At 36.3% G+C, this 17969-nt stretch overlaps 1 protein-coding gene and 1 pseudogene across 3 annotated transcripts in view; one reads left to right on the forward strand and one right to left on the reverse strand.

Annotated features, from left to right (window-relative positions):
* Arb2a (ARB2 cotranscriptional regulator A) overlaps positions 1-17969 on the forward strand; it is a 449141-nt gene that overhangs the window by 174367 nt on the left and 256805 nt on the right. The gene's annotated exons all lie outside the window — the stretch shown is intronic.
* On the reverse strand, positions 364-11109 carry LOC110562477 (large ribosomal subunit protein uL18-like; annotated as a pseudogene).

The following is a 17969-nucleotide window of genomic DNA, read 5'->3' on the forward strand; positions in this document are numbered from 1 at the left end:
GTAGACTGCCTGTGGCCTGTTGAATATACATTTCCTCCCTGAAGAGTCTGTGCACACTCCTGGCTTTCTTAAGTTCTTTGTCTCATCACTTAAGAAACTTGCAAAGGCTTTTTGTTGTTAGCAGAGATAGAAGATTATCATACCATTTATTACAGCTAAAGCAAATCTTAATATAGCGGTCACAATTTTAAAGCACTTAAATTTTAATTTGACATTAGTATATACAAAAATGTTTTGGCCTCTTACCAGAGTTTAATTTATTTGTGGCATCACCATTTTTATAAAATGTCACCATACATTTTGCTGTTATTTAGGCAAAAAAATGCAGTACTTACTGTTGACTCCATTTTACAGGTGTGGAAACTAAGATTTAGAAGAATGTCTATCATATTTGCCTAAGACGCCACAGAGAGTAAGGAAAAGGCGCAGGCGAAAGTAGAACACAACTCTTCTGAATCCCCTCAGCTCAAGTCCTTCACTCACTTCATAGCTGTTTCTCTTTGCATTTATAATGAAGAAAAATATTAGTGATTTGTCAGCTTAAAATGAGAAAAGCAGGTATACAAAATTTATATAGGAATGCTGAATCGGACATTTCATTTTTATAGTTTTACAGTAGATGCTTTGTTGATTGGATTGGCAAAAACATGTCTTTGAAGAAAAAAAAAGAAATGTAAAGCAGAAAAGACTTTATTGTTAGCTTGCTTGAGGTAGTAAAGATTTTGGGTTTTTCTTTTTACTAGTTTTTCTCATCATGAATCATATAATAAAGAAACTAATAAAGTGCTAATAAAGTCTTTTAATACAGGTAAGTAAAGTAGCACTAACAACATTTTTAATTACTATTTTTATTCTGAAGTAAATCTAGGAACTGATAATTTATATGAATTTAGGTTTATATAGGTATACATATATTTTACATATGTATCATGTTTTGTGGCTAAGTAAACATATAATATTTTATTGTGATCTAGAAGGAAGAAGCTGAATTTACTTAATAATTTGAAGAAACAGTGCGTTTATTTTTAGAAACTAATTGGCCATGAGGTTGGAACTTAACTATAACATAATACTAGAGTTACTGTGAAGGGAAGCCTGCCATACAGAGAAATCACCTAGTCTAGAATCACAGATTACTTATTGCTCTCAAGCTGATGGTCTACCAGTCTGAAGCATACTTATTTTTTAATTTATTTTTATATATGCTAGACATTTAATTTAAGCTATATTTAATTTTTTTTCCAAAAATATAACTACTTTTACTGGGTTTTGTTTTGTTTCTATTATTATTATTATTATTATTATTATTATTATTTAGAGTTTATTCACTTTGTATCCTGGTTGTAACCCCTTCCTCATCTCCTTCTGGCCCCACCTTCTATCCCTCTTCCCTAGTCCACCAGTAGGGGAAATCCTCCTCCCCTACTGTCTGACCCTAGTCTATCAAGTCTCATCAGGACTATCTGGTTCTTCCTCCTCTGTGGGCTAACTAGGTTACCCCAGCAGGGAGAAGTGATCAAGGAGCAGGCAACCAAATTCATGTCAAAGACTGTCTCTTTTCCCCTTACTAGGGGACCCACATAGAGAATTAGCTGCCATGGGCTACATCTGAGCAGGAGGTCTAGGTCTTCTCTATGCATGGTCCTTCCTTGGTGCATTAGTCTCTGTAAGACCACCTGGGCCCTGCTTTTTTTTTTTTTTTTCTTGGTTTTGTTGGTCTCCTTATGGGGCTCCTGTCTTCTCTGGGTCCTTTTATATCCCCTTTCTTCCATTGGACTCTCTGTGCTCTAGTCAGTATTTGGCTGTGGGTCTCTGCATATGCTTCGATCTCTTGCTGGGTGGAGTCTTTTAGAAGACATCTGTGATAGGCTCCCATCCTGTTCCCTCTCACCTACCAGTTCTGTTGTCTATCCTGTTTTCCCTTCTGAATGAGAATTAAGCATCTTCCCTAGGGTCTTCTATACTGTTTAGCATTTTTAGATCTGTAGGTTTTAGTATGTTTATCCTGTATTATATGGCTAATATCCACTTATAAATGAGAATTTACTGTGTGTGCTCAACCATACAACAATGACATTTGCTCAGCTATGTTTGTAGCAGCTTTATGCAGGTGTCCTCAATGGAGGAATGGATACAGAAATTGTGGTACATTTACACAGTGGAATACTACTCAGCAATTAAAAACAAGGAAATTAAGAAATTTGCAGGCAAATCGTGGGATCTAGAAAAGATCATCTTGAGTGAGGTAACCCAGAAGCAGAAAGACTTTTACTGGCTTTAACGTCATCTCCAACTTTTCCATTTTTGATTGGTTAGAAATTATCTTTGTACATCAGTAATATGTACATTTGCCAGTATGCCCCTTCATGAGTTACATTGCCATTCTTGAACAAATAGAAACTTGGCACTGTAGCTTAGTAGGTCTTTTTGTCAACTCTGACGTCATCCTTCCATGGTTGTCTTCTAGTTCCTTCCTGATTGACTACTTCGTTTTACATCCTGAAATCACTCCGTGTTGTTGTGTGGGGTGTATGTATTAGAAAGATCAGGCATAAACAGAGTTTTTACTACATTATTCGTGTTGTCATACTCCAGAACAGATACTTGAATTAATTAGTCACATAGTATTTGCCTTCCATAGTTTGGGCAGAGACCTTCTGTAGGACAGAATGTGCATGAATATTCCAGAAATAAAATGCAATGAGGTATGGTGGAACATCCTTGTAATCCAGGACCCATGGTTTTTCTGCGTGAGGGCCAGAATTGCCGTTTTCCACATTTAGAAATATGCCTAAACTTTCTGCTTTGCAACCTTGGCTTTTCCGTTTCTTGTATGTTTTATTTTTTAAGAGGGAATCTCACTATGTCTCCCTGGCTGGCCTCAGACTCACAGAGATTTTTCTGCTTCAGCCTCTCAAGTGTTGGTTTCAAAGGTGTGTTCTGCAGTGTGCAGCCAGCATTTCCATCTCTAAATGGGTGGAGGTAAAGGATACATTTGGAGATAACCATTCTGTTTCCGATGTGTCTGCAACAAACAGCTCTTTCAAGTGTCTACACATACAACCCACAGTCTATTCATATTTATGATCTAAGAAGAAAACATATAGACTTTAGCTTTACAACAAAAGCTTTTAGATTTAAGTATTCTCATTTCTGTGTTTTAAAAACTTTTGTATTTAGTTTTTAATTTTTTACTGCATGTGTGTATAAGTGTGGACACGACAGATATTGGTTGTCGGTTTTCTAGCTTGTCTGAGGCAGGATTTTTGCTTGGCATTTCATACACCAGGCTAGCTAGTCCCTGATCTACTGAGGAGTCTCCTGTCTCTGCCTCCCTTCTTGCCTCGGAGTACAAAACACACTCAGTGATACTGGCTTCATGTGGCTTCTGAATTCAGGTCTTCACTCTGTAGCATGCTCGCCATTCTACTGAGCCATCTCCACCCGCAGCTCCTGAACTTTAGAGCTCCTCCTCTCCCTTTCATCCTTTGACCCCCACCCTTTCTCCCATGCCTCAGCCACAACATTCTTAGAATAAAACTCAGGATCTTTCACATTCTAGGAAAGCACATTCCGACTGAACCACCTCCCAAACCTTATTCCTGAATTTTAGTTGTGTTTTCTCTATGGCTTCTAAGAGACAACTCTAAAATATTGCACAGAATTCAAACATTCTCTAACAAAGTACACAACCTGAAAAAGACACAACTTTCCCATAACTGTTTTCCTAACAATACAGAAATTTCATTCTAATTATATTGAGTATGGCCAGCCATTGTTAATTGCACCATAAAACTTGTTTCCGTTTAGTCAGTAGTTTGAAGACTTTTTTTTACTTACTGGGTACCTGTTACACCTATATAATCTATATTGTTCAGGTTACCCTTAGTCACGACAGATGAGTGAGTGTGACACTCAGCAACTCTTCCTCCCATTGCTACTTGGTTTGTAGTAGTCAGGTCCTTTCTTACACGCTCTTCTTCCTTGGCTCCTGAGCACTTTGGTCTTGGTCAGTAGCTGCAAGTTTTTAATAATTTCTACCTTTAACTTCTGCTTACTTGTTCTGGAACCCTTCTCTTAAAAGAAAGACAAATATTACATGATTTCTGTCATGTGAAATCCAGCTATAATCTAATATTAACCATATAGCTGTGTATATAGTAATATATACAGATATGTAATTATATATAGTATATATGATCTACAGATTATGTATACATTTGTATATATTATATGCATTACATAAAGCAGAAGACTTTTTGGGTCAAGGAAGGAGGACAGTGAAGAATGAGTGGCAGATAATAGAAGCAATGAGGAGGTGAATATGATCAAAATACAATTCTACACTTGAATAAAGTATTATAATGAAGCCTACTTATACACTAAAAACTTGATAATAAACTTACCAAGGAAGTTTTTAAAGAAAAGCCACTAGGAGAATCTGGTAACAGCTAGGTGAATTGTGCTTGATAAAAGGAGTAGGTAAGTGTGCTTTTCTATTTTTTGTTTTATAACAATACTAAAATAACCATATCAAATGCACTAATTTTTGTATGAAGTTGTTACTTTAGAAAATTTGCTGTGTGACTAGAAATATATGTATTATAACCACAGTATTTTCCATTTAGTTGCCAGTAGTCCATTTGATAATTTGACTCCTGTGATTATTCATCATACTGTTAAAATATTTTATTTATATAAAATATCATAGAAAACATTTTATTAAATTATTATATTTTAAATTATAGTATATTAAATTACCTTATATTGTTAAAATATTAAAATTTTATTATATATAGAAAATGTAATTTATATTATATAAAATTATAACAAATATGAACCTAGATATGATTATTTTTTATTTATTATTCTTATTGATATCTATTCAAAGAGAATTCTGGCTACTATTAGTAACTTTAGTTGAATATTTTACTTTAGTGGGCATATAAGAATCTTCTACTCCCAAGTGTTTGAAGTCATAATGCAGCAGATATGAGTAAAATATCCCAATCATTTGTAGACCAGTTCACAGAATAAGAAGTTAGTCAAATATCTGAATATCTTTTTTCATGTATGAAAAATCTCTATATAAACACTTCTCAGGATTGCTGATAGTTTGAACACACATGCATGTTGTAATCTTTGAGATGCTGTTTAGACCGACTTGTATTCCTAATGTACACTAGAGAGTTGACTCCTGCTAGCAGGCAGTAGGAATAATAGGACAGGTGTATGGCAAAGCTTCTGCTTGGCCAGCACTTGTATGGGAACAGCCATTACACTGTCCTTTTGAAGGCTCCATGTTAGAGTCTGACTATGGTGCCGTGACATCTGCAAGACTGGGCAGGTGGTGAAGCTGATGATTAAACTGGATGCCAAGTAATGGCTCTTCTTAATAGCCTTGGTGGACAGCAGATTGAGGTGTCTTTGTGGAAATAAGAAAAGGGTAGCTGATCATACATTTGGAGCTACTTTTTTGAGCCACACAGAAAAGAAAAAACTGATCTTTTTCTGAAATGACATCTGATGCTCTTAAGTAATCTGCTGCTCTCCTGATGCTGCTTTCTTCACCCAGCCTTTTCTCAACAGACTTCGCAGCATATATTTAGATTTTAAACTCCTAGCCTTCTATTCTTTTTATGGCCTATGGAGGCTGTCAACAAACCTCTTGTACACAAATTCTGCTCTAATTTGATATGGGAAAGCATGTAACCATGGAAACGTTCTTTGTACCCTATCTCAAGCCCTGGCTGCTTTATTTACCCTTTATAGAATAGAACAAATAATCTACATACTTAATATTCACCTATTTCTTTTACCAATCCCCAGTTAAATAGCAAATATATGACTAAAATACTTCTTCACAACGGAAATGTTTTTCAAGAAGAACTGTTACTAGTGTAACTTTATTTATAGTTAAAAATAAATAATATTTAGATTAGCCTTTTGTTTACCGTAGTAGTTATCTTTATTGCTTATAGGAATAATTTTGAAAATGATTTACTTAAAATATTCTGTCATTGGATAAGATAAAAGTGTCTATAAAAGAGTAAGTCAGTATTTTATTGAATTCCTAATATATAAATGCATGCACAACTCTTATTGATTATCTTATCTACTGCATTTAAAGTTATGCCAACCACAGTGGTTCCTTTTCTATGAAATACTTCCCACACTGGTATTACGATCTTGTTCTAGGCTTACCCAGGTTAAATAATTTCCTTAATTATCTCTATTTTGTTACTTAAAGTATCATTTAACTCTCAATAACTGAGAGCCCCTGGCATCTTTCATATCTTGTCTTAGTATGTTTTTACCGTGATACTCTTGCTTCCTGGTAGGATCAAGCAAGTGCAGCTATTTCCAGAGATGTACCATAGGTTATAATCTTGTATATGTTCACAGGTTGATCTGCTTATATGAAAGGTCAGCTGTCTGTCTCATCTTCTAACTACAAATGCAGTGAACTCTTGCTATAGTCTTTATAAAGCCTATACTCCCACTGGCACACTTAAGTCTCAAACCCTGCAGTAAAAGAACTAGAAAGTCCTTGGAATCCTGGAAGACTGTTTCAATTACAAAATGTTTTTGGGGTAGTATAGAAAAACCTCCCACCTGGGGAAGGTGATCAAAGAGCCAGCCACTGAGTCCATGTCAGAGACAGTCCCTGCTCTCCTTACTAGAGAACCTACATGGAAACTGAGCTGCCCATGGGCTGCATCTGAGCAGGGAGTCTAGGTCCTCTCCATGCATGGCCCTTGCTTGATTCATCAGCCTCTGCAGGACACCCTGAGTCCAGTGTTTTTGGCTCTGTTGGTCTCATTGTAGACCTGTCACCTCCAGGTCTTTCTCTCTCCCCCTTGATTCCCTGCACTCTGCCCAAAGTTTGGCAATGAGTCTCAGCCTTTGCTTTGATACCCTGCTGGGTAGAGTCTTTCATAGGCCCCCTGTAGAAGGTACTGTCCTGTTCCCTGTCTTCTACTTCCTATGGCTATCATGTTTGCCCTTCTGAATGGCATTTCAGCCTCTTCCCTATGGTCCTCCTTGTTGTTTAGCTTCTTTAGGACTATAGGTTTTAGTATGTAAAAACCAACTTTTTAGAAGTGTTTTTTTTTTATCATTATCATTTATTACAATCTGTATCCCAGCGTAGTCCCCTTCCTTGTCTCCTCCCAACCCACTCTCCCTTCCTCCTCTCCCCCTATGCTCCTCCCCTATTCCACTGATAAGGGAGGTCCTCTTTCTCTTCTGTTTGACCCTAATCTAACAGGTCTTACCAGGACTGGTTGCATTGTCTTCCTCTGTGGCTTGGCAAGGCTGAACCCCCCAGGGGAGGTGATCAGAGAGTCTTCCACTGAGTTCATGCCAGAGAAAGCTCCTTCTCCCCTTATTAGGGACCCCACTTGAAGACTGAGTCTATGAGCTACATCTGAGCAGGGGTTTAGATCCTCTCCATGCATTGTCCTTGGTTGGGGTATCAGTCTCTGCAGGAGCCCCAGGACTCAGTTTCTTTGGTTCTATTCATCTCCTTTTGGAGTTCCTGTCCCCTCTAGGTCTTTCTATCTCCTCCTCCTTTCAGAAGATTACCTGCACTCTGCCCAATGTTTGACTATGAGTCCCATTGCAGGCAAATGGTGGGAAGTAGAAAAGATCATCTTGAGTGAGGTAACACTAAAGCAGAAAGATACCCATGGTATATACTCACTCATAAGTGGATATTAACCATATAATGTTATAAAAACATACTAAAATCTCTACTCCTAACGAAGCTAAACAACAAGGAAGACCCTAGGGAAGATGCTCAATCCTCATTCCGAAGGGCAAAAGCAATAGACATTGGAAGCAGGAGAAGACAGGGAACAATACAGGAGCCTACCACAGTCAGCTGTAAGACTCTACTGATTGATGTGTTGAAGTAAAACCAACTTTTAAAGACAGAATTTAATTGTATTATTGTTACTGAATTTCACTTCTAAGTTTACTGCCTTATTTTACTTCTACTTCTTGTAAGCATACATGAATATTGCTATCTACATTTCTAGGTTTAACATTTATTATTTCACTTCTGTTTTTTCCATATTTGGTGACATAACCTTTAGAATCTGTAGTTATTATTTACATTAAGGTATGAGTATATACTAATGTCTTATTTTTAAAGGTATACCTTGTCATTTATGTTTTGTTTTTTATGCTTAACTACATTAGACTTTATCCAAGCAAAGTGCTTTCCTCAAATTAGAAGGCACAAATATTTTTATTACAAAATAATACTCATCATTATGTTACTTTCAAGCTCATTCATATAGTAGTTCAGAAAATTACTTGGTTAATTGACGAATGAATGGATCCATAGAGGAGATGTTTATATTGGTTTGTTTTTCAAATCACTAAATATATATTACCAACTACATACCATTCATTAAAATAATCACATTATCCTTTGTCAATATGTGTATTCTCACTTGAATAGTTTCTTTTTATTAGAGCCAATTAATATATCTAAGCAGTATGTATTGAATACAGAAAATGTTTGTTTAGAATTTTAAAAGATGCCTTATTGTATTTGTATTGGGCACCAAAAGGGAAAAGTCAAGAATTATACCTATGTCACCAAGATTAAAAGTATTAATATTAGAATCTTATGCTATAATTTTACTGTCCTTTTTCTATTCAATCTAATAATAATAATGTAATGAAATCCAAAATAATGGTGTGTACTGATGTTCTTGTACTCAGAATGAAACTTTCAGAGGAAGCAATTATAGTGAGCTACCACATAATTGTATAGTGATTTCTAGAGGTGGTTAGACAGACCACTCTTTTCCCTAATTCATATCTTCAATGAAAAGTGAAAGCAAAGAATTTGTTGTGTCCATAGCAGTGAGGCAGCTTCAGAATCCGTTCAGGAAAAGGAGGCTAAAATAGTCAAATACTTTTGTGGGAGTCTGAACCCTCAGTAGTTTTCCTTCCATGAAGGGGCGGTAGTCAGGGAATAAAAAGCAGTTCACTGTGAAGGTTTTCTCCTAGGTAGTCTTGCTAAAGAATGCCTGAAGTTCCAAATGTGTCCATCCTTGTAAGCTTGCATTTTAGTAAGTGGTCATGTGGAGATTGTTTTTTTGTAATGAGCTGATTTTTTTTTAAATGTTTTCTGTATAATGTATTTTGATAAGTGTTTACCAAACCGTGATCTCCTCCCATATCCTCTGTACCTCCTTAACCACCCAATTTTATGTTCTGTCTTTCTGTCTATCTAATCTATCTATCTAATCTTTCTCAGGAAATAAAAATCCCCCCCCAAACTGATAGGACCAAAGAGAGAAAGAGAATCAAACAAAAAACATAACAACAAAAACAGCAACAGCAAAAAAAAAAAAAAAAAAAAAAAAAAAAAAAAACCATGGAGTACATTTATGTTGACCAGCTTCTCGTAGAAATGAGGTCTAACCTGGAGTGTGCCTGATATATCCATTGACACTCCACTGGAGAGAGCTGATTTTTCCTGTTAAAAAACTTCTTTCTTTCTTTCTTTCTTTCTTTCTCTCTTTCTTTCTTTCTTTCTTTCTTTCTTTCTTTCTTTCTTTCTTTCTTTCTTTCTTCAAGTTAAAAAGTTAAAAGCAACAAATCAAGTAACCCAATTAAAAAATGGGGTACAGAGCTAAAGAGAGAATTCTCAATAGAGGAACATTGAATGGAAGAGAAACACTTACAGAAGTGTTCAGCATCCTTAGTCATCAGGAAAATGCAAATCAAAACGACCCTGAGATTTCACCTTACATCCATCAGAATGGCTAAGATCAACAACTCAAGTGACAGCTCATGTCGGAGAGGATGTAGAGAAAGAGGAACCCTCCTCTACTGCTGGTGGGAATGTAAACTTGTACAATCACTTTGGAAATCAATCTGGCGCTTTCTCAGACAAATAAGAATAGCGCTACCTCAAGACCCAGTTATACCACTTCTAGGCATATATCCAAAAGATGCTCAAGTATACAACAAGGGCATATGCTCAACCATGGTCATAGCAGCTTTATTTATAATAGCCATAATCTGGAAACAATCCAGATGTTCCTCAGTTGAGGCATGGATACAGAAGTTGTGCTACATTTACACAATGGAAAACTACTCAGCAATTATAAAGGAAATTATGAAATTTTGCAGGCAAATGGTGGAATCTAGAAAAGATCATCCTGAGTGAGGTATCCCTGAAGCAGAAAGACAAACATGGTATATACTCTCTTATAAGTGGATATTAGACATATAATATAGGATAATCATACTAAAATCTATACACTTAAGGAAGATAAGCAAGAAGGTGGACCCTGGGTAAGATGCTCAGTCCTCTTGTGCTTTTTCACATAGACTGAATCATCTCAGATAGCAGCTTGAGCTTTCTTGTCCATCCCCTCTGTCAGGTCTGGAGTGATGTTCTTTATGTGCTGAGAAGACTGTTCCTCATAGCCATCTTCATCTTCCTCCATCTGGTAGTGTGTGTGGTCTGCAACATGCTGACCCATGATATGCTTCCAATGTGCTTCTGCATTGAACTCTTTCCTTTCAGAGTCATAACCAGGGATTCGTTTGGTACTATGCGGGATAGACAAGCCTCCATCCACAGCTCCCTTCAAGACCTCAAAAACCGTATTGCCAGTTTTGGTTTGGGCGAGACCTGCATCCAAATATCAAGTGAAAGCACTGAGCTGACCATCAGTGCTCTCCACATTGTATTCATCTGCAGTCACCTCCACTTGGCCTTCGTAGATCTTGTTCATGCTGACCCTATTTTGAAGCCTGCAAGCCAGCAGCAGGCCAGTACAATAAGCTGCCCATAATTGGACAGGCCAGCACTCACACCATACTTTGGCAGTTCATGTGCATTTGCTGTGCAGACTATCATGTCCCCTTCTTTACGGGCATATGCAATCTGGCAGTCACATGGACTATCATCCTGTACTTGGGTGTGTTGTACTTATTTTTGTCTTGGATCACCAGACATTTCTGAGCATAGTAGTCAGTTTTACCCTCTCGCTGCCTTCTAAACCTCACTTGGTACCTCTTAAAGTAGGCCTTGTTCTTGACAACTTTCATAAACCTCATCCTGTGGAACAGACACCCGCGACTGCAGCTCCTCACAAACATGCAGCAAATTTATTCACTTTATATCCCAATTGTAGATTGTAGTCACCTCTCTTATCTCTTTTTGGTTCAACACTCCCTGCATTTACACAATGGAATACTACTCAGCTATTAAACACAAGGAAATTCATGAAATTTGCAGGAAACTGGGTGGAACTAGAAGATCATCCTAAGTGAGGTAACTCAGAATCAGAAAGACACACATGGAATATACTCACTTATAACAGATATTAGGCATATAATGTAGGACAAATATACTAAAAACTATAGTCCAAAAGAAGCTAACCAACAAGGAAGACCCTAGGGAAGATGCTTAATTCTCATTCAGAATGGTAAACAGGATAGACAGTAGATTCAGTTGAAGAGAGGGAAAAGGATGGCCCCCTACCATAGATGTTCTATGAAAGACTCCACCTAGCAGGGGATTAAGGCAAATGCTGAAACTCATAGTCAAACTTTGGACAGAGCGCAGGGAGTCTTATGGAAGTGCAGTGGGGGGGGGGGGGAGATAGATAGACCCATAGGGAACAGGAGCTCCATAAGGAGACCAACAAAGCATCAATGTCATCATAAAGCTCAGGCACCTATGCAGAAGGGGAGAAAGAAGGATTCTATGTCCAAAAGTGGTAAATGATTCCAAGGAAAAATAGCCCTCTAGGGCTAATGCACCTAGATTCTCTCAGAGTCTTTGGCAGTATGCACAGGGCCTACACAGGTTCAAGACAGACAAATGAGTTGCTTTCTGGGTTAAAAAATACTGACATTTCTAATTTCTATACCTTTTAAAATATAATTTATCTCTAGGGAATGGCATGTGATTATTACAGAGCCAAAAGGACCACCAGTCTATTTATGCTGTGGTATTTAAAATCAGAAAAAAATCATTACTAAAAGTAGGAACCACATATTACACCCCCAAAAACAGTATCATGTAGAGCTTCTGTTATTCAGTACTGCAACCAACCAGACTCTGATTTCATTTCTACTACTGATTGCTATTTTAACAGCTGGAAACTAGACATAGTTAAGTTATCAACTCTATCAACACTTGAAAGGTGTTAGAAATGATTAAATGATATAATGATTAAACTAATTAAGTGATTAAATGATATAATGTAAAGTGCTTAAAGTGCCCATCACATGTGACCACTCAATACAGCTGTTGTTACTGTTTATTATTTTTCATTCCTGTGCTGTGTTTTAGGGTTCTTGATGGGTGTGCAGTGGCTTTGAGCATTTTTAGTGTATATGCATTTGAAATTGCTTGAGATAAGTACCTGTGTTGACTACCAATTTTATTTCTTTGACATTATTTACACTACCTATAAGGACCTATGTCCATTTACATTCTGAATATCAGTGAGGACATTCATCACTAAAATTATTCAGCACCTAGGCAAAGTAAGTCCCCAAAAAGAGGCATGAAAGACAAAAAGCAAAATGGAATATGAAAAAAGAATTATGGAAAACAAAACAAAACAAAAAAGATGTGGGAAGAAAGCTCCGTATTATGAACACCCAGGTGCGGTAGGTGAGGTGCTACGTCAACCAATGGGAACAGTCAGGCATGGGGTCTGCTTTACCACTGTGTATCCAGTTGGAAACTCCTAAGTAACATGTAAGACAAAAATATCACAAGGAAAAGTGACCAAAAAAAGCATGGTAATAAATGTAAATATATTTACAGTCATATATCCAGAAGTCTTAATATACCTTGTTTTGCTTTCAATATTATTGTTTATCTTCTGGCAGTCAAAAATTTTCAGGGGCATTGAATGGCATGGTGTATATGCAGCATCAGGTTCGTGGGTCCCAAGTGCTGCACTCAATAACAGCACCTTTCCAGTTATTGTATTAACCCAGGAGGCCACTTAAACCTGAAGCGGAGCCATTCTAGAGCTAGAAATGGAGGGGAGGAGGAAGTGGTCCTTTTGTCTCTTCATTTTGAGTTATAAAGATTGAAGGTCTAAATATCCATGGTACTATCAAATTTTCTTTTAGACCAATCACATGCCTTATTATTTAATTTGGTTTCCTTTTCTTTTCTTGGCCTGTAATTAAGACTGGATTCCCAGTAGTAGCAAGAAAATCAGATAGGTGGCCTATCTTCAGGAAAGCTAGTGTGTTTACTTCAAGTAATTTTGGCATAAGGAAGGATATGACAGTATCCAGTAAAGGAACACTATAGAATTACTTATCCGTGGACTAAAATAAAGCTACTGTTCCATTATATGGAGGGTAGGGCTGAAGACACACTCATACAGTAAAAGTGCCTTCTTCACTTGCATGATAATCTGAATTTAGATCCTGTGGGCAGATGTAAACACAGTGCTTCAAGTGGAAAACAAGAATATAGTCAAACTCTGAATCTCATTGGCAGCAGCCTAATCTAATCAATCAGTGAGCCTCAAGTTTAATAAAAGACCTTGCCTATAAATAAATGAATAAATGAAGAGGGTAGTAATAGAAAAAGGACACCAAATATCAACCCCTGATTTGCACACATAAGCCTATAATCCCAGCATTCGAGTTTCTGAAACAGGATTGTCTTAGGCTCTGAGGCCAGCCTGGTCTACATACTGAGTTTCAGGTCAGCAAGAGATCATAAGACCTTATCTTACAAACAACAAACAAAACAAACCCTAACTAAACCTTGAGCTAAAAATTAGTTTGTCGTGGGAGGTGTGGGGGTGTTTTTTTTTTGTTTTTTGTTTTTTTTTTTTAGCAAGATTGAATGTTTTAGTTAGGGTTTTATTTCTGTCAAGAGACACCATGACTAAGGCAAGTTTTTTTTTTTTTTTTTTTTTTTTTTTTAAAGGAAAACATTTAATTGGGCTGCTTACAGTTTCAGAGGTTTACTTCATGTCAGTGAACAAGCAAACATGGTGCTGGAGAAGGAGCTGAGAGTTCTATATCCAGATTGGCGGGTAGCAAGCAATGAGAGACACACTTAAGGATCTGTGACCCCCACACCACCCAGTGAAATTTCCTCCTAACAAGGCCACACCTACTTCAGCAAGGCCACCTCCTAATAGTGCCACTCACTGTGAGCCTATGGCGCTCATTCTGATTCAAACCACCACAATGGCCTTCTGACTTATTTAATAAAAATAAAAGAGATTAGGAAAATTGAAATTACAAAAGTATTTTCTCCCACAAACTTTCCACTAATTCTTGCTTTTCAGCCCTTTTCTGGTATATATATTTCACTTTATCTAATGCACCACCTAAGAAAGTACATTTGAATACAGCTAGCTTTGATTAATTGCTTTATTTTGTAGCTTTTACTTATGATATGGCCTGAGTCATAAAAAGCATAGAGACCAATTTGCCTTTGAAAGATGTTTTTGTTTTGTCTTGTTTTGTTTTTGCTTTTTTGTTTGTTTGTTTGTTTGTTTGTTTTCATAGCTCAGGCTGATCCTCCTGCCTTAGCCTCCTAAGTATGTGTGTTAGGATTGTAGATAAGCACCTTAGTGGTCAGCTTCCATTGTTTGCTTTTAATGAAGGCAATGTTTTTTCCTTGAGGTCCAGTGTGTTAAGGTCACACCTGTCTGTTGACATTTAAGAGGCTGTTAATTGATACTGTATTTAAGATGTTTAGGGGTTTTGTTTGTTTGCTTGCTTGCTTACTTAGTTGTTTTTTGTATTTTGTTTTGTTTTTGGTTTTTACACTAAATGAGTTTTGTTATTTGTGTCAGCCTGCTCTTTGCTTTATGTGTTACAAACTTGACATAAGATTTTTTTTTTCAAGTCTATCAGTTATGCAAGCTCTGGAAGACTGGAGATCTGGTGCCCTAAAAGCTTCTTGGATTTTTGTTTCGTTAGCATTCTGTAGAATATGAAAGGTAATACTTTCTGAGCAGGGCAATAACTTGTTTGCTTGTTTGTTTCTTTTTTGTTATAAAAAAAAACCATTTTGTTATAAAAAAAAACATTTTGTTAGTATTCAGGCTGAGAGGGAACAAAATTTCTTCAAGATACTACCTTTTGGCTCTACTTATTTTGCACTGGAATCATGAATAATTAAGATTCTGTGTTTGAAGATAATGTTAACATTAAAAAGCTCATTGAAATAATAGCTAATATTTTCTTTGTTTCTTAAAGTGAATTTTTTTCTGGAATTATTATAAATATTCTTAGACCTTTGACATATAACTAATATGGTAGTATCCTTTCTGATTTTCTCTTGATAATTAGGACCACTTTTTTAATTTTTTTTGTTTTTTTGAGGGTCTTTGGATATAGGCTTGTCTATTCTAGAATTCACTCTGTAGAACAGACTGGCCTTAAACTGTCTGCTTCTGCTTCATGAATGACTGTGCCACTGTACCCAACTGTCCACTGGTTTTTATGTGAAGTCAAGGCCAACTAATTTTAGGATACCCATAATTTTGTCTTCTTCAATCATCTACATTAATTTCTTCAGAAATAGATTTCTTGTTGGATATTACTGGTACTTAAAACATTCTTTTTTTAAGGTATTAGAAAAGTTATAATGCATCCTATTTGTGTTACCCAATTAGATTTTTGTTGTTCTTAAACTTTCTTTTTTTATCTTGTGTTAGTAGCATGTTCTCATTATTTTATTTACTAATAGCCTGTAAATAAATCCCAATTGAAATTTGTGGTGACTTATGTACTTGAAAGGCTATTGTCATCATTCAGCATTATTGTACCATTTTATGGGGACTAGTGCTTCTCCATGTATTTCAGGGACAGAAATATAAACTGTGTTTCAGAAAGTTATCCTGTTTGTTCTAGGGCATCTGTGGCTCCCTGTGTTTTTGTGATGACATCGTGATTTTTAATATTTTTTATGAAACATTTTATTACAATGTTTTTGTTTTAGTTTTGGGATTTTTTGTTGCTATTTCTGTGTTGCCATCAAAATACACAATGTATATATTTTAGCACAAATACCTAAAAAAGATTTCATGCCCTTGGTATAGGGGTCCATACATCAGTAGTGAATTTGATATTTAAATTTTTGGCAGAGTGAAGCTTCTTTATAACTCTCAGGTCACAAGTGTGTATGGTAACTGACAACATCTACACTTCTGTAATGCAGAGTGCTCATGGGTTTTGTTTTTACAAATACTACTGCTTCGTTTTTATTCTTCTATTGATATCTACTTGGAAGACTTGGAAAGCAGAAAACATCTCTTACATAGCCATGATCAAAAATGAATGCCTGATGGCCTGAAGGTTGAAATAATTATCTCTGGTGGCCGTGCAGATCTCAGTGTCAAAGCTAAGAACCACAGGGCAGCCGAATTAAAGCATGAAAACTGGCATGAGCACAGACAACTGCTTGAGGCTCTTTATTACTGTTTGATACAGCGGCCCTTTGTGGAGAATCTTGTTTTTTTTGGTTCGAAAGCAACTGTGTGTGTCTAATCTCACATTTGCCTTTATCATCAATTCCATTCCTCTGATATTTACAAAACTAAGCAACATCACATGTATTTATCCTGATTTTGAATCAGTGTTTCTGAAGCTTTCTTCTAATCTGCAGATAGGTGGCACCGTTCATACAGATTGGAAAAGCAGTGCTTTTCCTGTTCACACTATTCCATGCTGTAAATTAACCTGTCACTTTATTATTTGACAAGATCTTCATTTTTATTCATCAGGACTTGGGCCAGGATGGGTGCATTTATGGCCATTTGCTTTGCACTGCTCTCAGCTGAGTTTGTAGGTATTGTAAGTGAGATCCATTATCCCTGTTACAAGTACACACAATGCAGATGCTGATCTGTGATGATGATGAGAAACCAGAGTCAGTAAAGACCACATAAGCCACTCCTGATGAAAAGATAAATGAATGCATAAATAACATGTGCTCTGCTGTGTTTGCTCAGATCAAGGATGGATCCAGAACCTGGAAAATTCACCCTCCTTCACTTTGCATTCAGTGGGCATTTCACTGTGTACAGAGATGCTGAGACACATTTCCCTGTGTTACTGGAAGCTCTGAAATGTTTGGGCATTTCTTTATATTTTTAATGTTAAAAAAAGCCACAAGTAAATGACAGAAGCATTAGGGTTAATAAGAACTAATGTGATGCTTAGAAAGCCATGTGTTCTTTAGACAATCCTAACATAGTTCTTTATGTAAATAAACTTGTTTCTATTGTGTTTTATTTATATAATAGAGAAAAGTTAGTAAATTGTGTTTATAATTGCATTCATAATGATTAATGGCATTGAAACAGGCATATGCATGATAACATAAGATACGCGTTTAAAGGATGAACTTTACACAACAGATGTATTTTAAAATAGTCTAAAATAATGTAGGTAGCGAGTAGTTTGTTTGAGAACTGGCAGCACAGTGGCAGCACAGTGGCTCTGCACGCAAGATTATGTGCTGTACTGTTTGTCTGGACAGGTCCGAAGTCACATAAACTGAAGAAAGTTTATCTGCACTGCCCATAAGCAGCAGGTGTCTTAGAGAAAAACCTCTGGTGTTTTAGTGGTTTTAAATGTTTGAGGGAAAAATATGCTATATTATGATTAAAAGAGGATAGTTTATTGAAAATTGCCCAAACTGTATTATTATATTATTTTTGTAATTTTCCGTTTCAATATTTTTCATCTCCTTTTATAAAAATATAATTTTTATTACCTCATTAAGGGCTAAATGGCTTCTCATTATTGCCATATGTTATTTAGAAAACAGTACCAGGTAGTATATGTGACATTGTATTTCTTTATGAAGTATTCATTACATACTTGTGTTTCAGTCTTTAGTGCTTACCTAATTATTATTCTCATTTACTACATTGTTTAAAAGAACATTTTGAATGAGTAAATAATAGTTCTGTAGCGTCAAA

This window comes from Meriones unguiculatus, chromosome 5 (assembly GCF_030254825.1).
Source record: "Meriones unguiculatus strain TT.TT164.6M chromosome 5, Bangor_MerUng_6.1, whole genome shotgun sequence".
Taxonomy (NCBI): Eukaryota; Metazoa; Chordata; class Mammalia; order Rodentia; family Muridae; genus Meriones; species Meriones unguiculatus.